General features: G+C 32.3%; 1 pseudogene; it reads left to right on the forward strand.

Moving 5' to 3' along the window:
- Positions 1 to 3919: 3919 nt before the first annotated feature.
- Positions 3920 to 24780, forward strand: LOC144257237 (UDP-glucuronosyltransferase 2B31-like; annotated as a pseudogene).
- Positions 24781 to 25462: the final 682 nt, after the last annotated feature.

Consider the following 25462-nt stretch of genomic DNA (forward strand, 5'->3'; position numbering starts at 1 on the left):
AATCCAACCTCAGCATCACTTCTCTCCTGAGCATCTGGAAAGATGTTTGCCTTCTTCCAGCTAAGTCACTTTGCAGTAGAATGTCTCTGGCATTAGAAACATAATGATTCCTTTCTGCTTTCTACAGTTAAGCTATGGAAGAAAATATGTGGTATCCTTAGTTCATTATTATTTCCTCTTAATCATTCAAATGAATTCACCCAGTGGCCCACTCTCATAATCATACTTTAGAAGTCAATACTAGGTCTCAATTTTATGTTGTGGTAATATAGAAGAGGAACAGGAAAAAATGCTGAATTTTGCTCTCTCCTCAAACAGAACACAATGTTACCTATATTTGTTACAGTTATGCTATGAAATGTAATGAGTTTTTGTAGACAGTTTGCAATTATGTTACTGTTCTATAACCTGTAATTATGAAGAATTTGTCTAATTTTTCTCTTTGTTCAGTAGCTGATTGTCTCCTCATACCCATAACACTAGTATGGGATCTAAATCATTTGGAATGACTGAAAAACAAATCATCACACTTTTCCGTCAGAACTCAGCTCATTGTCTATTATAATAATCTTTAACACTGAAAGCAATACAAAAATTATATAAATTGTTGAAAAATGGTTAAATCAACCCTTAAGTAATTCAACATCACAGAAAAGTTTCATGATTGAAATCGTTCAAATTGAGGAATAGTTAGTATTTAGTAAGCTTTTTCACCATTGTGAATAAAAGATCAAACAGAATATATTAGAACTTGAGAACCCCCAGGCATGGGCCAATGAGAACTGCTTCTAGTTCTATAGTTCTATTGTTGGAGGATTTTGTTGTTCACTTAAAGAGAAAGTGGCAGTGGCTGTTTGTGTGTATGGAGGGGGCAGGAGTGTGGTTAGAGAGAAGGAAGAAAATGAAGATAAGGAATAAGATCAAGAATAATGCAATATCAATAATTAGTATTACCAGCTATTGTTATTAATTCATGGAAACATTTAAACTGGCATCAATAGTTGTCAGATTTTCTTCTAAATTTTGTAAAAAGAAATTATTCCCCCAAATATCTTGTTTTTCTGTTAGATTCTTAGATAACTTCAGAATATATTAAAGAAGAGACATTTGTCAAAATTCATCAAGAATCTTAAAAATAAATATAGTCATTGGTTTAATAAGATATTCATAATAATATAGTAAAAATGATCAAGGTGTACAGAATACTATCTTTGGCAGTTATTTATAAAATGAACACTGGATATAATGTGATCATCTTATTTTGCTGAATTACTTAAAACCTTATCTGCATAAACATTATTACAAAATATTTTATTCAAGAAGTTATAGTTTGCCTAAGTCAGCCTCACTATGAGTCTAGCTGGAAACTGAGGAAAAAGAAGAAATATAATAAATTAGATGAAAAAGTAGAAAATCAATCTTATTTCATTTTTTAAGCTTTTCCACAATTTTCTGAATTTTTCTCAAATTGAGCTGGTACTATTTTCATAAGGGTATCACAGAATGAGAGCAAATCCATGTTTGCAATTAGTTCACCAACTGATGTTGTATTACTCTACCTTTTTTGTGTAATATCATCTACTGCATGGATAGCTTTGTACCACAAACCTGTGAGACAAAGATTGAACATAAGTTAATGCTGCTATATTTTACTGGAATCACACAGTACCTTGATGCCCCATTCGAGTCAAAGAAATAGCACAATGGTCTCCCTACAGAAAACAATAATACTTTTGAAGAATGCTCTGGACAAAGTACAGTCTGCATGGTCAATATTTAGAAAAATTTTAGCTTGTTTATCTCTTTTCTAAAATTTGTTTTAAATATAAGCTTTCTATATTAGAAAATATACATTTTATTTTAAAAGTTGCTCATTATTATACAGTGAGAAAAGAACAAATCATGCATATAAAATGCAATGAAGAAAAGAAAAGCAAGTATATGGTTTTAAAAATACAAGTAGTTAAATATTGTCTCCTCCACATATTCTTCCTTTTGTGGGGAGAAGAGTTTATAGTTTGAATATTAAATGTGTCCCAAAGGATTGGTCCCTAGCTCAAAGCACCACTGGAAGGTGAGAGAATTTTTAGATTGTCAGGCCCAGTGAAAGAAAGTTAGGTCATTTGGCATATGCCCTTGAAAGGAATACTGGGATCTAAGACCCTTCTCTTCCTCTCTCTATGTCTCCTTTTTAATTCCTAGCCAGATTCTATGCCATACTCTCCTACCGTGATGTACCCCCTGAAAATCAGCCCAAAGCAATGGTGCCAACAGACTGTGAAAAGTCCCAAACTGTGAGACAAAATAATATTTACTTCCTTATCAGTTCATTATCTCAGGAATTTTATTAGAGTAACAATGCAAAGTTGACTAATACACAACAGAGATTAAATTAAATGACATGGGATTGCTGTTATTTTAGATACTAATTTAGCAGTTGGTATGTATTGATGAACTCAAATAAGAATAATTTTCAAAGAATCCCAAGAAAACATGTCTTTACCAGGAACTTTCTAAAAGGTGAGGTGATTTGATCAAAAGTTTGACCAGATCTACACAGGAGAATTGCTGGCTGAACCTCTCTGATTGTGGTATAAGTGCTCCCTGTGGGACACAGAAAGGTGAGAAGAAAGACTACTCACACCCAGTTACATATAGCACATTCTATCAAAGTATCAACTGGATATCAGGCAAAAGTTGCCACATAGAAATAATAACCTAAGAAATATGATAATTTAAATGTGTAGTTATACATGTATACTCCTAGATTCTAAACAGGACTCTTGGAACAGTTTCATTGAAATTCTAAAGCATATCACCATGATCATAAAAATCTTAACCTTATTGAAGGAGTGATTTAAGGGGTGATGATTGGAAAAGTTCAACCAATTTTAAGATAAGCTTTATAGGAATAAAGAGATAAGAGAAATTGAATAAAGTTTCATCTGTAACTTCCTTTTAGTACTCCTAAATTCAAAAACATAATAACTAAAATAAAATGATTCTTCAGATAACTTGAATGCAACACATTGCTTAGTAAAACAATAATGATAAATATCTAAAGATGATTTAAGTTCCTAGGTACTTTATTTTTTTTTTAATTTTTTAGTTGTATATGGACATGATGACTTCATTTTATTTATTGTTATGTGGTGCTGAAGATTGAACCCAGTGCTTCACACATGTCAGTGAAGTGCTCTAATCCTGCCCCAGTTCCTATGTATTGTCTGCTTCCAAGAACAAAAAGTAAACACAGTAACATTAGATTATATTAGAATGTTTTATACTACTGTTAAAAAAATATTAACAATAACTCTTAAAAACAGTAAGGTAGACTCATTCAAGTATCTGCATCACTGAAATCATATTTTCAGTAGGGGAGTCCTGTGATTGGAACACAGCTTGTCACCACCTATGTTTGTGTTGAGGTTTGTACAATATTGAGAGGTGTGATTATTTCAGTCAAGGTTTTCATCACTGTGACCAAAATGCCTAAGAACAACTTAGAGGAGAAAAAGTTTATTTGGGGCTTAAGGTTTCAGAGGTCTCAGTCCATTGATGGCTAAGTCCATTGCTCTGGGCCTAAGGTGAAGTACCACATCCAGAGGGAAGTCCCAGCAAAAATAAAACCATTCAGCTCATGTCAGCATCTGGAAGGAGAGAGGGAGAGAGAGAAACAAAGAGAGAGAGGCACCACAGGACAGATGAACCCTTCTAGGGCATACAAACTTTTATAACCTTGAGGTACTCTACCTTGTGTTTGTTCTCCTAAGTTCAACATGATCACCCTGTACAATTGTACTTTGAAGTCCAGGAGTTATACTTTAACTTTGGATTGATTTATCCTGAGACATATAAGCCTGAGGAATTGAAGAAAAGAAGAGCTCCTAATGTAAAAGAAGCATTACATTGCACCAATATGTCTGTGAATTGTAACTTGGTTCTGCTGATACAACTGATGTGTTACTTTAGCTCTGGAAGCTGTGGAAAAGTGCTGGTGTGGCCCACAGAATACAGCCATTGGATCAACATAAAGACAATCCTGGATGAACTTCTCCAGAGAGGTCATAAGGTGACTGTTCTGACATCAACGGCTTCCATTCTTATTAATCCCAATACAACATCTGCTATTAATTTTAAAGTTTACCCTGCACCATCAAGTGAACAACATTTGGAAGAACTTTTCTCCAAATGGATCCATGAATTAATTTATGATATTCCAAAAGATGACTTTTGGTAATTTTATTAATTATTGCAAAAAGTTTTCAAGGAATATTCTGATACAATTGAACAACTCTGCAGAAATGTAGTTTTAAACAAGAAACTTATGATGAAACTACATGAATCAAAATTTGATGTGGTTCTTGCAGATGCAGTTGGTCCCTGTGGTGAGCTGCTGGCTGAATAACTTAAAGTACCATTTGTATACACTCTCCGCTTTACTCCTGGCTATACATATGAAAAGTACAGTGGTGGACTTACATTCCCACCTTCCTATGTGCCCATTGTTATGTCTGAATTAAGTGCTCAAATGACATTCATGGATCGGATTAAAAACATAATGTATATGCTATATTTTGATTTTTGGTTCCAAACATTTGATGTGAAGAAATGGAATCAGTTTTACAGTGAAGTTCTAGGTAAGCTGGTTCTTTGATTAGTACTGTGAAACCTAAATTTCCTGTGACTTTGAACCTGATCTTGCATGAATATAAAATCAGAAGAATTTTCTTTTCTGTAAGTAAAAGAATGGAATGAAAATATAAGATGAACAAATAGTTTTACCACTAAAAAATAGCAGTTATATTATAGGGCCATTTAGAAACCAGTAGCAATTACTTATTCAAAATGTTTCAGGAAATAATAACCTGCAAATTGAATCATGGAAGATTTCTCTGAGCAATTACATATGCATTTTACTATTCTTTTCATCTTTAAGGACACTCATTATTAATCTCACTAAATGATTTAATGATAATAGGCATACACATTAATAACATACACATGTATTACTAGCACAACCATATTTGTACCATGGAGGAAATTGTTTACTTTTGAATAGCTTTGTTTCCTCAGTTAGAAATTTAACAAATATATTTATTTGCATTGCTGTGAAGATTACTTCACTGTTACCAGTGTCTCTATCTCAGGCACAGAAAGTTATACATTGTGATACCTTATATTTCATATTCCTTGATAAAAACAAACTAATCATGTGTTAAGCCCTGAAACCTTGGTGTAGAGTAAAACCACACCTTATTAGTCTATATTTTTTAAACTGCGTATACCATTTAAACAATATGAACAAAATTGAGCATGAGAACCAATCTCTATTTTAATATTTGTGTAAACTTTCTTTCTGTTACTTTCAAAAATGTATATTTTTTACAAAGTTAATACTATTAATCTCTTAATATGAGGCAAATGCAGTAGAGGTCATTAGGAATTCAGGCATACTCAATAAATCATTACAGTTCACTTTAAGAATCAAACAACAAGGATCAACAGAATGGTTTGCACAATTGTAAAAAATGACTGACTACTCCTAGAAAAGATATGTCTACAGTTATGGGAGCCCTGATTGTTAATGGATCTCACAAAAATTCTAAAAAAGTAGGTTTCTTCTGTAGTTTTAGAGAAAAAATAAAATGCATGTTTACTTCTAATGAGGCTTAGGTTAATAATCTAATTGTGATTGTAAATATACTAATGAAATACTAGAAAGTACCCACACAACTAGTTTATGTACATATTAACATATACAAAATTCATCAAATATAGTATGCAAAAATGTGCTCTAAAAAACATACCCATTATTGTATGCAAACACAAGAACACACACATACACAAGTGCATTTGGACACCTTGCCTACATAAATCCAATTCATTTCAAGGCAATATATCAAGCATTCAAGGTACATGTCTCTCATTTTCTTTTCTTCTCTTTCTCCATTCAGGGAGACCCACTACAATATATGATACAATGGGGAAAGCTGATTTTTGGCTCATTCGAACCTATTGGGATTTAGAAATTCCTCGTCCATTCTTACCAAATTTTGACTTTGTTGGAGGACTCCACTGTAAACCTGCCAAACCCCTCCCTAAGGTGAATTTTCTCCTGTTTTCTTTCTTCTGTTGATTAACATTTTTGGTAGAAATGACTCTGCATTTTCAATTCAGTGTGTAACTCAGAGATATGAAAAGCAAAACAAAGAGTTCTGCCAATTATAGACCCAGGCATTTCTATGCCATCACATGTAATGGCGTTTCATTATTGTCACAGAAGAAAGTAGGATATGGGGTATCCTTTGAGAATAATCAGTAAAAATGTCATTCATTATGTAATACATAATAAAGAATCAATAATTTATTCTAATAAATACAAAGAATATTTATTAAGTGGCTGTCATATACCAGAGATAAGTGCTGGATATAGAGAGTTATAAAGTTGACACAGTTTCTGCATCAACCAGATCTTATATTCCATCTGGGTACAAAGAGTGTAACGAATAATACATTTGTGTCTGTTATCATAAGGAAATTATACAATATTAATGAAACCTCTGGCAAAGATCATAAAAAAATCCTAAAAGCCTTGATAACTAAGGTGAATTCTAAAGAATCCACAGGATATGAAAAGGGGTTGAGGGACAGAGGGAGACACAAAAGGAAAAGCACATACAATAGTAACGGAAACTCCCAAGAGCCTCAAGAGTGGTTTAGCAGGAGAAGGCTCTACAAAGTGCAGATGATGCTAGAGAGGTAAGTGAAAGCCAGATAATTAGTAGGAGTTTAAAATATCTGTGAAGTACATTGAATAGCCAATGAAAAGAGTTAAGCATAAGAGAAATGTGAATAAAGTTTCCATTTTGAAAAATTTTAAAATGCAGTCACCAAGCAGGATTTTGGAGGGAAAGACAATGCAGAGGAACCACTCAGAAAGTTGTTGCAAGACTGCAGATAACAAATGATGTAAACATGGATGAGGTTGTTCTTACATATGACTGTGCTTATTTATCTATTAATAGTCAAACTTCATATTGTGTTACCTGGAAAAAGTAGATAATACTGATACACAATGTCCTTGGTACAAACATAGGATCCATAGCAATATTCGCTATTGTAATTATTCCTTTTTTTGTTTCTATAAAACTATTTTTCCTTCTGAAAAACTGAACATTATTATCTACTTTTAAAGACCCTAACTATACCAAAAAGGTTGGATTAACCCTTAGAAATATTAATATTTGGGTATTTTTACATTTAATTCATTTTAGCATCCCCTAAACACTGTTGTGTACATGAATTTGGATTATATTCAAATTGAGAGATAGAAACTCACAATATGGCTGAAACAAACTACCATAGATTTTCTCTTGTAATTATAGACCGCCCAGGTATAGTATGATAGCTCTATTACCAATAATATTTATTAGGTATTATGTGCCAGGCACAGTGGATACAATTTCATATATAACAGAAACTAGAAACTAGATAAATCAACACTGTATTTTCAATCAAAGACCTAGAGTAGATATTCCATCAATTTGCTTAAAGGTAAATGCGTGAGTTTTGGTAATCAAATGAGTAAGTGGAATTGCTGAAATGATATTGTAAGTGTTCAAGCTCTTCACAACCTTTTAGCTTTAAAGTAATTGCTTTTCTCAGTGATATAAATGTGTGGCCTCTACTTGACTTCACTCCAGCATTTGAACAAACTCACCTGAGAACTCAGATTATTACATTTTAGACCATGATAGGGATGTTTACCTTGAGAGAGCTTTCTGCCATATGCCAACCTTAGAGGATACCTCAGGAAAACTCCCTTGGAAAACTTAGGTCTCAACATCACAGCTTCCTGACAGAATGAATATAGGAAATATATACTGTAAACATAGTGATTACGTAAGTTTTCTTGTCATTTATTTTTCACCACAGCCCTTTAGTTTACAATTACAAAATAATTCTGTCAACAAATAGGATAATATTTCACAGGAGGAAACAGAAGAGTCTAAAACATTTTAAATAAATACCATGCTTAGAAGAAAACATTACTTGCCATACTGTTATGTGATATCTTAAGCATTTCTTTTTCCCTACCTTCTTAAAGGCACCAACATATTGAGATCTTAATTCAAGCCTCATATTCAATAGAATTATTTTGTTGTTTGTGATAAGTTCCATACAATACAAACAGAAAATAAAAGTTAGTGCAAGTTCTGACTAAAAACTGAGACAGAGTTATTGTAAGTTTTAAGCCATTAACCTCTGATCTTGAGAGATTTCCCCATTCACAGTAGGAGAAAGTGACCTTGTCAATAAAAGGGGAAAGACAGCAGAGAGAGGAGGAGGAGGATGAGAAGGTAGATAGCAGTGTGATCATGATAAGGAATAATAGAACCAGGTGTTATTTAATAGAATAAACAAGATTAGAATACAGGCCAGTATTAGAAACACTGTCTTCCTGATCTTTATTATATAAAGTAATGCTACCCCAAATTACTTGCTTTTCCATTAATAATTAGATTCTCAGACAATTTCTGTATTGTTTAAATACAGAAATTTGTCAAAATGACAAAGATTCAAATGTATCAATACTCTTAACAACGCAAATACCCTGGGTTTCACAGTATACCAATTGTAATTATACAAACAAAAATCAAATGAATGTAATCTGTGTTTATGGTAGTTACTTATAGAATACATATTGGAAAAAAATGTCTTAAATTAATTAATTAACACATTAAGTGTTGTCATACTTTAAGTAATGATTTTAAAACTTATTCTGGTACATACCACACCATCACAATCATTTTATTTACTTACATGTTTATTTTTATCTCTCTTTTTGTACTATGGATTGAACTCATGTGCATTCAACTACTGAGACATATCCCCAGTCCTATTTTACATTTTATTGAGAGACAGGATCTCACTGAGTTGATTAGTGCTTCTTTGTTGCTGAGGCTGGCTTTGAACTTGATATCCTCCTGACTTAACCTCCTGACCTGCTGGGATTACCAGTGTGTACCAACTTGCCCAGTACAATTACATTAAATATAAAAGCTTAACTACATTAAGTCATAACACAAGTTTAGTTGGAGACTAAAAGGCAAAATACTGATTATAATAATATCATTATTATTGTGAGAAGAAAAGATTCAGAAAAGAATTTTAATCTTCCATTTACATTATATATGTGCATGTATCTACTCATGTACTTACATGAACAGAAAAAAAAAGACCACAATGAAAAATTCAAATTTTGTACCAACAGTATCTCTAAATGAACCAAAAATAATTTTGGCAAATTTTCTTAAACATTACATACTTTTTTCATGCTCTTCCAAATTTTTGCATGATTAATGGTTTTTTCCTTTAAAAATAATATTGCAGAAAGACTGTTACCTGTCTATGTCAGGGATTAATTGGTTTTAAAAAAAGGTATATTTATAAACAATAATAGTGAGAAAATCTTTGTACCACACGTGATGATGAAGAACAATTTGAACAGGGAGAATATATATTGAATATATTGCTAGGTTACTGGAATCACAAAATAACTGGATGTGTCACAAGTTCCTAGGAGTAGTGCAATGTTCACTCTATGTGAATGAGCTACTCAACAAGTTGACCTGTTCTATAAAATGGCCAGAGAAAGTCCCACTGTGGTGCAAGACCTCCATGGTTCATAATAGGTGAAAAATAAAGGTTCTTTACAGCCACTGATACACACTTCATTCTCATACAACTTCAATATGATTACAAATTTCAGGGAAAAAGATGAGACATATAAATAACCCAAAGATATGATTACTCAAGTATACGTGTCATTCCAATGCAGTGAAAATGCTGATTATGGATCAGTATAGTTTTGGACATGTATAGGATTATTAGATCTTTAGAATTATGTAAAAGAAATTCCAAACCATAATACTAATCTTCTGAATGCTAGTGTTTGTTGATCTCCAGTTTTAATGAGCTACTATAAAGGAAAACTTGGGAAACTCTCACAAATTATAAAGTAAGGAATGAAATACTATAGAGATAGGAAACATAAAAATGTACAAAAATCCTAGGCACAGGTAACTTTACTTCTGGGCTCACAAGGACAGAAATAAGTACTAATAATTCCAAACTAAAAAATTATCCAGATTAAAATCCTGGAATAAAATCAAGTGAAGTACTATAACAATAAGAATTATAACCAAGTGAGTGACTGGGTCAATTTAAAAATATCCATAACTCCCAAATTCTAACAATACATGCTTTTCTCTTCTTAGTTTACATACCAATAATTTCTCTGCTTTTCCTACATTTTTATTGGTTCATTTGATTGTGCATAATGATGAGATCTGATGTTACATATTTATACATGTACACAATATAACAGTATAATTTGGCCAATAAAACTTCCCAGGAATTTCCCATCCCTTCCCACCTCTCTCCCATTGGTCCCTTTCTCCACTGATCTCCCTTTGATTTCCATGAGATCCACCCTCATTTTTTCCATTTTTCCTCTCTAGCTTACAAATATGAGAGAAAATATACAACACATGACTTTCTGAGTTTGATTTATTTAATGTAATAGACTCTGATTCCATTCATTTTTTTGTAAAATGACATAATTTTATTTGTTATTTTGGCTGAATAAAACTTCATTGTGTATACATTACATTTTCTTTATTCAGTCATATATTGGCAGATACCTAGGCTGATTCCATGTGTATTATGAGTTGTTTTGCTATAAAATGGGTATGCATGTATCACTGTTATAAGATGACTTTAATTCTTTAGGATAAATACTGAGAAATGGTATACCTGGGTGATATGATATTTACATGCTTACTCTTTTGAAAACTATTCATACTGATTTCCATAGTTGTTGTACTCATTTACAATTCCTCCAATTTGTAAAAAAAATTTTTCTCCATATCCTCTCCATCATTTATTATTCTTTTTATTCTTGATGACTACTATTCTGACTGGTGAAAGATAAAATCTCAGTGTAGGTTTCATTTCCCTTATTTATAATGATGTTGAACATTTTTTGAGTTTATATTTTTGTTGCCTATTTATATTTATTATTCTGAGAAGCATCTTTTTAATTCATTTTCTCTTTGATTATTTGGGTTGTTTGATTTTTTTGGTGTAAAGTTTTTGGAATTCTTTATGTATTCTAAATATTAATCATTTGCCAGAAGGTGTTTTGCAAAGATTTTCTTCCATTTCATAAGTTCTCTTCTTCACAATTCTGAATGTTTTCTTTGCTGTTCAGAAGCTTTTTAATTTGATGCCTTCCAATTTATCTACTCTTGGAATTATTTCCTGACCTTCAGGGGTTCTATTTGAGAAAATCATTGCCTGTGCCTGTATGCTGGAGTGTTGACCCTACATTTTCTCCTAGGACTTGTATAGTATTGGTTCTAATTTGTAGGTTTTTGACCCATTTTGAGTTGATTTTTGTGCAGGGTAAGAGACAAGAGTATAGTTTCATTTTTCTGCAGTTTTCCCAGCATGATTTATTTAAAAGGCAATCTTTTCTCCAATGTATGTTTTTGGCATGTGTGTGGTGTTCTCTATGGTTTCTATCCTATACTACAGGTCAATATGTCTGTTTTCATGTCAGTACCATGCAGTTTTTGTTACTATAGCTCTGTAGTATAATTTGACATCAGATGTTGTGATGCCTTCACCATTGATTTTTGGGTTTAGAATTGCTTTGACTATTAAGGGTCTTTTATTCTTCCAGATGAATTTTAGGATTATCTTTTCTTGTTCTCTGAAGAATGCCATTGATATTTTTATGAGGATTACATTGAACCTGTATATTGCTTTGGATAGTTGATGATTTTAATAACATTGATTCTACCTATACATGAACATGGAGGGTCTTTTCATCTTATTTTATGTCTTCTATAATTTCAATCTTCTATTTTAGAGGTCTTTTAACTCTTTTGTTAGATTTATTCCTAGGTATTTGTTGTTGTTGTCATTGTTGTTATTTGTTTGTTATGAGGCTATTGTGAATTTAATAATTCTTGTGATTTTTTTTTCTACAGATTCATTGTTGGTATATAAGAAACCTATTGATTTTTGTATGTTGATTTTTTACTCAGTTACTTTGTCAAATTTGTTTATTAGCAATATCAGTCTTTTGGTGGAGTTATTTGGCTCTTCTCTATATAGGATCATATCATCTACAAACTAATAATTTGAATTATTTGTTTCCTGTTTTCTCACTTATATTTATTTATCTTTCCTTGTTGCTATTCTACTGGTTTTGGAATTGGTGTGTTCTTTTTCAAGAGCCTTGAAATGAAAAATTAGGTTTTTATGTGGGATCTTTATGATTTTATTATACAGGAACTCATAGCTATAAACTTTTCTCTTAGAAATTACTTCATTCTGCCCCAGAGGTTGTATTACTGTTCTCATTTGAGTTTAAGAATTTTTAAATTTCTCCCTTAATTTCTTCTATAATTCATTTTTATACAATAGAGATTTCCAATCTCCATATGTTCATATAGATTTTGTATGGTTCTGTCATGTTGATTTCTAATTTCATCCAATTATGATCTGGTAGAATATAATAAGTAATACCACTTGTTTTGTATTTGATGAGAGTTGTTTTGTGGCCTTAAATATTGTATGTTTTGGAGAAGGTTTTCTTGAGATGCTGAGAAGAAAGTGAATTCAGATGCTGTTGAATGAAATGCTCTATAGATATCTGTAAGTTCATTTGATTTATGTTTTTCAGGTCCAAAGAATCCTTATTGATTCTGTATCTGGATGACCTATCAAAAGATGAGAGAATTGTGTTGAAATTACCAGGAATTATTTTATTCAGGTCTATCTGACATTTCAATTTGACTAGTGTCTCTTATGTAATTAGTTGGATCCATGTTTATGACTTAAATATTCATAATTGTTATATCTTCTTGTTGGATTATTTATTTTACCAGTATGAAATGACCAGCTTTGTCTCTTCTGATTAATCTTTGTTTGTAGTCTGTTTTTCAGATATAAAAGTAGATAATCTTTTTATTTTCTGATTCTATTCGTATTTTGTATCAATTTTTATCTTGTTGCATTCAGCTATGGCTGTCTCTACCTGTAAGGTGTGTCTTTTATGAACAACATATTATTGGGTCTTGTTTTATGATCCATTCTCCCAGACTATACACATATATTAATTAAAGAATTGAGATGATTTATATTCAATGTCATTACAAAGAGATGTTTATTAATTCCTGTCATTTTGATTCATTTATGTTTAATGTGGTCCTATTTCTCATTTGCTTAGCTACTCTTCCAATAAGATTTGTTCATTTGTGTACTTCAGGGTTTGTTTTTTATTTCTTCTATATGGACTCTTTCATTAAATAATTATTACCATCATGGTTGTTTATTTTATTTACTTTAGTACTGTCTAAGTATTCAAAGCTGGCCACTTTTTCTTTTATATTTGATGTTCTGTTTTCAGTATTGTCCACTGTACTATAAAGATTTTAAACTGAATTTTTATTTGATTTATTTTATCTATGACTTTCAAGATTTATGTTTGGTTCTTTTTCAATATTTATATCTTGTTGAATTTTTCATTTATATTCTGTAAGGATTTTTTTTAATTCATTCAATTGTTTTTCTATGTTCTCTTGGAATCCATTGATCATTTTTATAATTCATTGATCATTTTAAAATATGATAATTTAATTGATTATAGTTTATAATAATTTACTTTTTGAATTGCTTACCTGATTTTTTAAAAAAATTTCAATATCTTTGGCATCAGTTTTGGTAAATTAGGAAATTTTAAGTGATTCCATGGTACCTTATTTTTACATAATTCTTATACACTTTGTTGGATTTTATGCATATGTTAGGAGGGATTTCTCTTCCATGCTTTTAAAAAAATTAGTTTCACATGGACACAATAACTTTATTTTATTTAGTTTTTTTATTGGTAGTATGAATTAAACCCAGAGCCTCATGTGTCCTAGGCAAGCACTCTATCACTGAGTCACAACACCAGACCTCTTCTACTTTTTTAAGGCATAATATTTACTTTCCAAAGTGTCCTGGAGTGATCTGGATTAAGACTCCTTATAAGTATGGTATTCACAGCCTTTGAATTAATTCTATTTTTCCTGTGCAGTGGATTTCCATAGGTGGAAACCATGAACTCATCCTCAGCTGTTTCTATTTGAGGCCTAATCATTAATTTGAGATTTATCTCTACTATTCTCTGTATTAAAGTATAGTTAGTGATTGAATGCCATTAATTTTCACATGGAGCAAGATAAACTATATTTTGGTTGAATTTATTTCAGGAGTGGACTTCTCTACCATGTGAACCTGTAGTGTCACTGTAGATTTCCAGATACAGAATAAGGGGAAATAAAGAATAACAACATCAGATATAAATAATATAAAGCATTAAAATAAATATCTGGATTCTATTATGACTGCTAAAATGTAAATTGCTACAAAAAAAACCCAGAAAAAGTGGGTCAGCAATTGCCAACAATGAAGCAGTGCATAAATATAAACTAAATCTGACATTAAAACAAGAAACAGGTGTCAACTGTGTCATCTACAGAAGTAATAATTGCAACAACATTAATGGTGGGATCAAGAGTTATATAAACCAATTAGTTTAAAGATGGCAAAAATATAGTGAGTAAGAGAAAATAATGTGAGATAAGAAGATGGGGAAAAAGTTTGAAATTTTAAACAGTGAAGAGAGAGAATGCAGAAGAAAGAGCAGGTGATAGTTATAAGGATGTAGGAGAAAATAGGAGAAAGAAATAAATGGAGAGAGAAATAGAGAATAGATTTTTGCTATAACCAGGAGAATAAAAGAGAGATACAGAAACAGTTAAAACAATACAAAACAAAACAAATATATACAGACCAAAAAACTCTAACTCTCAAAAGACAATGCAAGGAAAAATAGCTACATTTAAAAAATGCTAAAGCTGAAAAAAAGAAAGAAATATATATGAATATATGTCCATAAACCGATCAGTAATGGAAGAATACACAAACACACGGAAAGAATAAGAAAAAGTAAAAATATTCTTAATGATAAATGAAGGAATCATTTCTACTGAGGTGGCCAAAATTGTCAGAATGGATGGTTACTGACTATACTCAACTGTTTTTCATTCCATTTCTTTTTTACCTATGTACTGAGAATAAAAGCAAAGGTTGGATTTTGTTATCCTCTTCCTCTTTTTGTGTTTCTTTCTGAGCTACCACTTGGAATGGCCTAAGACTGAAGATATTTGAAATAATTCTCAGCTTCCCTTCTTACCGGTATGACGTAGGTTGGAATGGGAAGAAGTGTCAGTTGGAGCTTTGTGAGCACAGACCAGATCTGTGCACTCCTGGGGTGGGGTTGCTGCAGAGTTCTATGAGATGGTTTCTGATGGAGGAAACTTAGGTCTAATCAGACCTCAGGGGTTTTATTTGGTATATACTCTGAAGAAATTGGATGAACACACACCTAGGGCCTGGCAGTTGCTTATCTCTGCAGGGAGTCTGAATCTCAGAAGCCTCCTAAGAATTATACTCATTTCACAGAGGAACTTATTTCCACCCACTCTGCTGTTCACCTGCACATCTTTCCTAGGCTCAGTCCCTTAGTATTTTGCTAAGTACCTGTTCAGATTCTCACCCACTTCAGCTGGTCACAAGAGCCACCAGCCCAAAAGAAAAACAAGTTGTGCTGCCCCTTTGCTTTTCTGACTTGAATCCCCTGGAATAAAATCTTTTCTATGCCTGTTTCACTCCCATTTAGCTAGGTACACTCTAGGCCACACAGTAAGCATTCTAGCAGTGTTTGCTCAGATCTCCCAGTTCTGGGAACAGACACTGGAGCAAGGCCACCTCAACATGAATCCACATTGTCTCTCCCCAGGCAGTAAATACATAGCACTTTTCAATCAAATTTTCAGTGGAGCCTCTGGATCAGCTAAGTTCATGTTGCTTCTCTGATCTCAGGTTTTTTTCATACCAAATATGTCCACTGTGTTTATCCCTGCATTTTTCATTTCTCTGTGGTAGACAGCACCACTACTACTGTTACAGCTGCTTCCACAAACAGTTTGGTATCAATGTAGTCTTCTTTGTTTAATGAACCCAAACTTCTGAGTCTCTGAGACACTCTCACTGTCCAGTATTGAATTTTAGTGAAATCCTTCTTTCACCCACCTCACTAACAAGCAGTATTCTCACTGCTTATATTTTGATCCTTGGAGCAACTAGAAAGGCAGCCTTCCTCTAATCTGACATCTTGTATCCCCTCCCTCTTCATCTTTTTTGATGGAGCAAATGTTTTATTCACAGGAAATGGAAGAATTTGTACAGAGTTCTGGAGAAAATGGTATTGTGGTATTTTCTCTGGGGTCGATGGTTTCTAACATGCCAGAAGAGAAAGCCAATATAATTGCATTTGCCCTTGCACAGATTCCACAAAAGGTAAGCAAAAGTGCCCTCTTAGTGACCAAATATGTAAAAAGTCTGTTAAACTTTATAAAGGGTTTTTTTTTTTTAGTGAAGCATCGTTTGTGAAACATAACCTATTGTGATATCTCTAATTCATCTCAAAAATCATGTTTTAAACAAAAATATGTGCAGTTATTCTAAAAAGTAGAGAGTGTTTAATTCATGTTAATATTAACATTGTGATCATAAAAAATATATTTTACAGGTCCATTGTGAAATTTTAATTGTAAGGGTATCAAAGGAATTTACACAAGTACCACATTCTTCCCTGTTACTTCTTCCTTTTCCTTGAAGGATCCCTGAGGGCACTATATACACTGCCAATATTATCAGAAAGCTATAAAAAGTTAACTCATTAACTGGACCACCACAATAATGCTAAGCAGGTATTGAAGAAGGCTGAATTTTATCATGATTTTAGTTATCCCATGCAATCCCTTATTCCTTGGTTTCCCTCATTTAAGAATAGTATTCTTGCCATAATATTCTACTTCATCTTTGGACAAGAAAAATTCAGTCTGCTAAATATGGACTGAATTTCTGAAACTGTAAGCCCAAAATACATTCCCTCCCCATTAAAAAAAAAGTATAAATTTATTTAAGAAACTGTTCCTGGAGTTTTGAGGAGAAAGGCTACCCAAACCATTGGGCCAAATTCCCACTCAGTCACATGTATTTATAGATAAAGAAAAAAAAAAAAAAACAGCTTGCACTAGTGGACGGGATCCTGACAATGTCAAAATTAGAGAAAGTGTAGAGATTAGTTCTGCCTTTAAAGTGGACCCAGTGCATTATAAAATGTACCCCAAAGGACTTTGCTTCTAAAAAATCAGACTAATACCTTTTAAGAAGAAAGAAGAGAATATAAGTAAGAGTCAAGCAGAAGCAAGCCTGGCATGGGCTGAAATTCAAAAGTTCCCACCTCCACAAAATGCTTTAATACCAAATTTCTAAAATAACCACTCTTGTAGTCTTTGAGTGTTTTCCATCTGCTTTGCACTTTTCTATCTGATATAGGCTTCTCCTAATTGCCCAATTATTTTTCCTTCTATAGACCTAAATTTACTTTGCTGCTCCCATTGCATATAGAAGATAAGCACTTAGAAATTATACTCCAGTTCATGAAGATTGCTTTTTGTTTCCAGTGTCAGTTCCTTATTTTGTTCCTAGACATAAAAATATCTTGGATATATATAAGACTAACGCCAAGATTTGTACTGTATCATTGAATGATAACACACAGTTTTAAAACATTTAGCAACCTCACAATTTTGAATTTTATTTCAATATCCATGCAATTATTTGTAAGTTGCAAATGGTTTCTTCCTTTTAATACTTAAAGAATTTCCAAATTCACCAATATTGATAGAAGTGTAGGTTAAGGTCCATAAGTACCAATAAAAGGTTTCTTACAGGTAGTGTTTAATAAATTGAAGTCAAAAACAAGGTACATGTAATTCTTAGTTAGTATTCATTTATTTCTAACAGTAGCTGACTGCATTGGTTTGCTTTTGTGTATAAAAAACAATGCAAACTGAAATAAGCATCTTAAACAATGTATGTCCTGTCTAACCTATGTCACTCACAAGAAATAAACATAATGATATTAAGTTGGAAAATGAAATCTAGGATAAAATGCATAAAACAAAATAATTATGGATTTTTAGTTTGTATTTTCATAATTCAGGTTACTTAAAATTGTACTTATTTCCATATGTGTTAAATGTTTAACTACCTGATCTCTTAAATTTTTAGAATGAAAACATGCTATAACATTAAACTTTAAATCATAGAATAAGGTACATTCTTTACCAAACAGGTCATCTGGAGATATCAAGGCAAGAAGCCAGATAAATTAGGAACCAACACTCGAATCTACAACTGGATCCCCCAGAATGACCTTCTTGGTAAGAGTCTAAGATAAGTCCTAAAAGCATGAGTACCATCAATCTGGATGCTAAAAATTCAACAGGAAACATTTTATTCAATACTTGTTACTTAAAAGAATCAAACACAATGTTCAACTTCTTTTTAATTAGTTTCCGGGCCGAATGATGGTTTGAAAAAAAAAAAAAAGCAAAAAGCTGCAATTTTAATATACACCCTCATTATATACAGAATCCAAGTTATCTTTATTACTGGTGCAATTACCTCTGCAAGAATTTATCACTCAGTTCCTGGGTTGTATGTCTTTCACTTATTCTTTCTCCTCCTGCAGGTGTATTTCAAATACCTTTCAAAATGGAATCCAGGATTTTTTTTTTTTTATGAACAGTGACTCTTTATTTTCCCTGGAAATTAATGCACAATCTTCATTATGAAGTGTAAACACATTTTATAATGAAGTGTAGTCTCTCTTTTCTCTGAATTCAGTACCATCACCATCCTATTCCTTGCTGCTTTGGACATGCTACATCGCAAACTTAGCGACTTCAGTTTTTTAATGAGATAATATGCTAACATGTCCTTCATGGCCTTATTTTCCATAAGTGCATGTTGATTCTTTACCTAAAAAATATTCTATTTTTTCTACCTATTAATGTTGTATTCAATATTCAAGTCTCAATTTATGTACCCTCTCTTTCATATAGTTTTCGGTTAGCACTCTAGTGGACTTAGATGCTTGTTCCTCTGTGATATGAAAAAAATAATTAATGCAGGGTCATGTTTACAACAATTTGTCACCTAAAATACACTCTGATCTCTTTAATGTCTTATAATACACATTTCTCATTTTCTAAGATTTAAATTAATAATTTTTCTGACATTAAATCAATCCTAGGTCATCCAAAAACAAAAGCTTTTATAACTCATGGTGGAGCCAATGGTGTTTATGAAGGGATTTACCATGGGATCCCTATGGTGGGCATTCTTTTGTTTGTGGATAAACCTGATAACATTGCTTATGTGAAGGCCAAGGGAGCAGCTATTCCATTGGAATACAGAACACTGTCAAGTGCAGATCTTCTCAAGGCCTTGAGGATGGTCATTAATGACCCTATGTGAGTACAACTTTGACATTGGGTACTATTCATAGAAAAATTGTCTTCTCATCAATGAGTATGAATTGCAGCCCATTTTCAGGAGGGTAATTTTTTAATTAATTAATTTATGTATGACAGCAGAATTCATTACAATTCTTATTACATATATAGAGCACAACTTTTTATATCTCTGGTTGTATACATAGTGTATTCACACCAATTCATGTCTTCATACCTGTACTTTGGATAATAATGATCATCACATTCCACCATCATGAATAACTCCATGTCCCCTCCCTTCCCCTCCAACCATTGCCCTATCTAGTGTTCATCTATTCTGCCCATGCTCTTGCTCCCTATCCCACAATAAATCAGCCCTCTTATATCAAAGAAAATATTCAGCATTTGGTATTTTGATAGTCAAACTTCCCTTAGCATTATCTTCTCTAACTCCATCCATTTCACTGCAAATGTCATGATTTTATTCTCTTTTATTGATGAGTAATATTCCATTGTGTATATATGATACACTTTTTATCCTTTCATCTATAGAAGGGCATCTAGGTTGGTTCCACAGTTTAGCTATTGGGAAATGTGCTGCTATAAACATTGATGTGGCTGTGGAGGAGGGTAATTTTGAAAGAATCTAAAGATTCAACCCATATTAAATCTATTTTAGATCAGTTTAACCATTACTGTTTCAGAGTTGTATACAACTTCAAATATCATAAGAATTTCAAAATTGCATTGATCTTGTAGATTACATAGGAAAATGATTACTGCACCATTTCTATACATGCATAAAATATTTGCCATATAGAGCCATTTGCAATTAGGATTTAATTTTTAAATATGACAGGTACTACACAAGAAAAGATAAACTTATAGAGATATGACAGTGTCTTAAATCCATACCTAAAATTTCTGCAACCATAAATTATTTTACTCAAAAATTATTTCATCAGTATTAATATTTTCACAGATTTTAATGGTGCATAACACACCATGTACCATTTATATCTGAATTAAAAAGTGTGAATTAAAATTCAAATACATTTGATGTTTCCATAGTTATAAAACTCTTAAAAATTATAATTTTTGGAAATTTTATCACATCAAAACAAATGTGACAATGCATTGAAGTCATTTCTTATTACCTCCTAGACTAGGAAAACTCCATTTATTTTTTGTTTCTATAGATCATCCTATTCTAAATATTTTACATAAAAAGATAATAAAAATTATTGTCTTTTTCAATGGTTTCATTCACTACTGCTGTTAGTTTCATCATGCTTTGCCAAAGCTCAGCCTTTATCATTTTTTATTGTTGAATAACATTGTGTGGTTGGAAATATTCAAAGTAATTTATCAATTTATCAGTTTATAAAGGTTTCTGTTTCCAATTTTGATTATTATGAACAACGTGCACAATTTGTATGAACATAAGTATTCATGTCTTCTGGTAATTTCTAGTTATAGAACTGTTAGGTCATATAATAATTTTATATGTATTCAGATCTGCCAAACTCTTTTCTAAAGTAGTTGCAAAAATTTTTACAGCATACAAGCAATATAAGAGAGTTCCAATTTCTCCATATCATTGTTAGCACTTATTATTACCTTTTCTTTTATTGTAGTCATCCTAATGAATAGGACTGTAGCTCACTGTGGTCTTGACTTGCATTCCATGATAGCTAAAGAGCATCATTTTCTGTGCTTTTTGGTCATTCACTTACCTTCATGAGAGAAATGTCAGTTCCAACCCTTTGCTCATTTTTAACCAGGTTATTTATGTTTTAATTATTGATTTTAATATTTATCCATGTTTTATGGACATAAGTCTCATCAGATATTTGATTTGCAAATATCTTTCTAACATTCCATATCATTGATTTTTTAACTTTGTGATAATCTTAGAAGCACAATAAAATTTTATTCATGATATTTGATAAAACAAAACTTCAATAATTAACCTTTTCCATACTGCAAAAGGAAATTAAATGGATTATATATTTTCTAGGTATAATGACTGTCTTCAATTCAACTCTCATTTCTCTTAATGATAGTATTATTGCTTAAGGAAGATATCACTTAAAGGACAAGTTCAAAACTACATTTCCAAGAAAAAAATGTAGCACAATAAATAATAAAAACACTCTGAGAGAATAAAGAATGGAAAAAAGAGACATAAAATTATATATAAATGGGAAAAATACAGATTAAAACATCAGACTTAAATATGAATATATCAGTTTTACATTATGTTCTAAAAGACTTTTCATTACCCTAACAATCTCTCCTCCTTCTCCCCTGATCCCTTTCTTCTTGTATAATAGTCTTCCTATTACTTTTATATCACCTACCCTACAAGATTCCACATGTGAGGGGAAACATGCAATATTTTGTACTTCTGATTTTTTACTTATTTCACTTAGTACTGAAATGTGTAATTCCATTTTGTGTTCATTCTTGTACAGGGTCAGAGTTAGGGATCAAGCTGCAAACTTCTACATATGGCTATCCAGTTTTACCAGCACCATATTTAGAAAAGGCTCTCTTTTCTCCAATGTGCATTTTTGGCAACTTTCTCAAGAATCAGATGGCTACAACTATACAGTTTTATTTCTTGGGCCTTTATTATAATTCATTGGAGTGTATCTCTTATTATCCCACAGTATGTTATTTGTGTTGCTATGGCCCTGTAGTTAATTTTAAAATCAGAATTTGTTAATTCCAGCATTTCTCCTTTTGTTCAGTGTTGCTTTGGATATTTGAGATCTTTTGGGCTTCCATATGAATTTTACAATTTTTATTTTGTTTCTGTGAAGAATTTCATTGGTATTTTGACATGGATTTTATTAAATCTGTAGATTGGTTTCAGCCAGATGGCTATTTCAACAGTATTCTTTCTGCTTCTTCATGGCTTTCCATCTTTCAATATATTCTTTCTTCAATATTCTATAAATTTTATTGTAGAAAACTTACACTTCCTTATTACATTTATTCCTAGTGATTTTTCTTTGAAGTATTGTCAAAAAAAATGTTTTTTCTGATTTCTTTCTCACTGAGTTTGCTATGTATATATTTAAAAAGCTACTTTGTTTTGTGTGGCAATTTGTATATTGTTACTTTTCTGAGTTTGTATTTCATTATCAGATTTAAGTCTTCTAATGGATTCTTAAGGATCTTTGAAGAGGCAGAACATATGACCTGCAAATCCTATATCATGATCCAATTAGTGGGCACATTGGTGTCCTTACTTCACCATCCCTGCAAGTTAATTGTGATATTTCCTGGTGATCACTTAGGATATGGTGTGTTTTTCTTGTACTTTGGGGTTTATTATAGAAAATGAATGCATTTTATATTAATAGGAAATACATTTAAAACACCATAAAGTAATAGAAGAAATCCCTAGGGCTACTATGCTAATAAGACCAAGAAAAGTACCTCTGAGAGTGACTTGATGGCCAAGAACTTACCCATGAGAAATAAGCAAGACTTATGGTGTTTCATGAAAGGATACTCAAGGAAAAGCCAGACGAGATTAAAAGTATGAAGGTGCCAGGGGAGAACACGTTTGGTGACACTGGAGAACAGGGAGAACACATATGTGCTGAAAACCACTAAAAACTAGGAATGGACCCACAATATGATTTACTTATCCCACTTCTCAGTATATATTCAAAAGATCTAAAATCAGTATACTATAGGAATTCAACTACATTGATGTTTATAGTAACACAGTTCACTGTAGCCAAGCTATGAAACCAGTGTAGGTTCCCTTCAACAGATGAATGGATAAAGAAATTGTAGTGTATACACATAATGGATTATTGGTCCTAAAAGATGAAATTATGTCACTTTCCAGTAGATACATAGAACTGGAGACTATCAGGCCAAGTGAAATAAGACAGGCTCAAAAATTCAAACATCAAAAGTTTTCTCTTATATGTGCAAGATAATTCAAAATAATGGGGTGCAAGAAAGATAAAAAAAGAGAGAATTTTATAAAAATAGAGGAAAGATCAATAGAGTGAAAAAAGAAGATTGAGGAAAAATAAGCAGGAACAAGAAAAGGGAAGAAGAGTAAAAAAAAAAATCTGGCTAAAGTTCATGTGTACATTGTTGGATATATCACAGTGAATCCCAATATTAATTATACGCAAAAACCACTAATTTAAAAAAAAAGTATATATAAATTGCAGAAAGATCAGTAGAGTAGAGAGAGTGAAGCAAGGGGAGGGAGGGTATGGGAAGAGAGGAGTATTAGGGGCTAAGTTAGAGCAAATTATATTCCTTGCTTTTGTGATTATGTTAAAATGTGTCCTAATGTTACATATAACTAAAAAAAAAGTCAATAAAAATAAAATTTAAAAAACACATATGTCTAGACAGAGTGAGTGAGGAAAAATAATATCAGAAATCATGGCCAGTGTCTAACCCATCAGAATCCAGTAGTACAAGAAGAGATTTGGATTTTATTCTACTTATGATGAGAAGTCACATGAACATTTTGAGCAGAATAGCTTCATAATTAGATGTGTATGTTTTAATAATACCAGCTTGGCTACTGAGTAGAAAATATACTAGAGGGTAGAAAAGAAGAGGAAAAACAGAGAGAATAGTTAGGAAGCACTGCACACCATGATATGATTCCTCTTTAAAAGCTTCAAGGTAATCTCTTGCAAATTATATGCCTTCTCTCTCACTTATTGGATTCAGAATGGTTCATATCTATTTCCTTTGATGAAAAGAATTTGACTCACCTTCTTGAAATTCCATGGGCACTTTTGAAATATTTTACATCAGAACATAAGTTAAAATCAGACATTATATGGTGACAAAAGAAAAAACAAATCATATGCAGGGCAAGTCTCTGATAATTATTTTAAATCATCCATATGGCACTTGTGGAAAACTTTCATTGACTTCATGTGCTTAGACAGATTAACTTACTTTCAATGTTGATCCTTTTATTTTTCACCTTTAGATATAAAGAGAATGCTATGAAGTTATCAAGAATTCAGCATGATCAGCCAACGAAGCCTCTGTACAGAGCTGTCATCTGGATTGAGTTTGTCATGCGCCACAAAGGAGCTAAACACATCCGGGTGGCTGCCCATGACCTCTCCTGGTTCCAGTACTACTCTTTGGATGTGATTGGGTTCCTGCTGGCCTGTGTGGCAACTGTGATGTTCATCATCACTAAATGCTGTCTGTTTTGTTGCAAGATGTTTTCTAAAACTGGAAAGAAGAAAAAAAGGGAGTAATTTTATCTAGGCCTGGCTCCTCCCATTGCTCCCATTAGAGGAGGCTATATGGCCAGGTTCCTACCTATCCTAACAATGCTTCACAAATCACTTTGTCAAGTCAAATTTTATCTTCATGAAATTCACTCCCTGTGTAAGAGACAGAAATATTTCAGCTCAAGGAAAAGTTATTTGAGAAAATAAAATTAAACCATATGGGTTTATATTGCCATTTGATTCTGTTTTGTAGCTTTCACCTCTTTATAGATAGAGTTCTCTAATTAGAGTGTTGGGATTTGCCTTTCCATTGGTTTCCAGGAAACTGGAAGTGATGCTTATGTTTCATTGTACATTCAGCCCCAGCATCCCTCTTTCTTGAAAGATGAAGGAAACAAAGTCATTTGTCAGTGGCTTTAGAAATGTAGTGATGCCTACCTGCTTTCTCTTATCAAATAGAAGTATGTGGGAAATATTTAGTTTCATGAGCTCATTCCCTTTTGCTCTTTGCCCTTTAAAAATGTTCACCTAGATGTCCTCATTTTTTATTCCTTCTTTGGGTGAACATAAAAAAATATCAGTTTTTTTTTTTAAATTTTTGATTGAACAGAGCAGAAGGGTCTGACTCTAACAAAGAAATAGCCTGTGTTTGCTTTAGTTATACCAGTACAGACAAAAGGGGTTCAGTATTTATAATATTTCAGTGTAGCAGGGGAT

Source organism: Urocitellus parryii, chromosome 10, assembly GCF_045843805.1.
Source record: "Urocitellus parryii isolate mUroPar1 chromosome 10, mUroPar1.hap1, whole genome shotgun sequence".
NCBI classification, from domain to species: domain Eukaryota; kingdom Metazoa; phylum Chordata; class Mammalia; order Rodentia; family Sciuridae; genus Urocitellus; species Urocitellus parryii.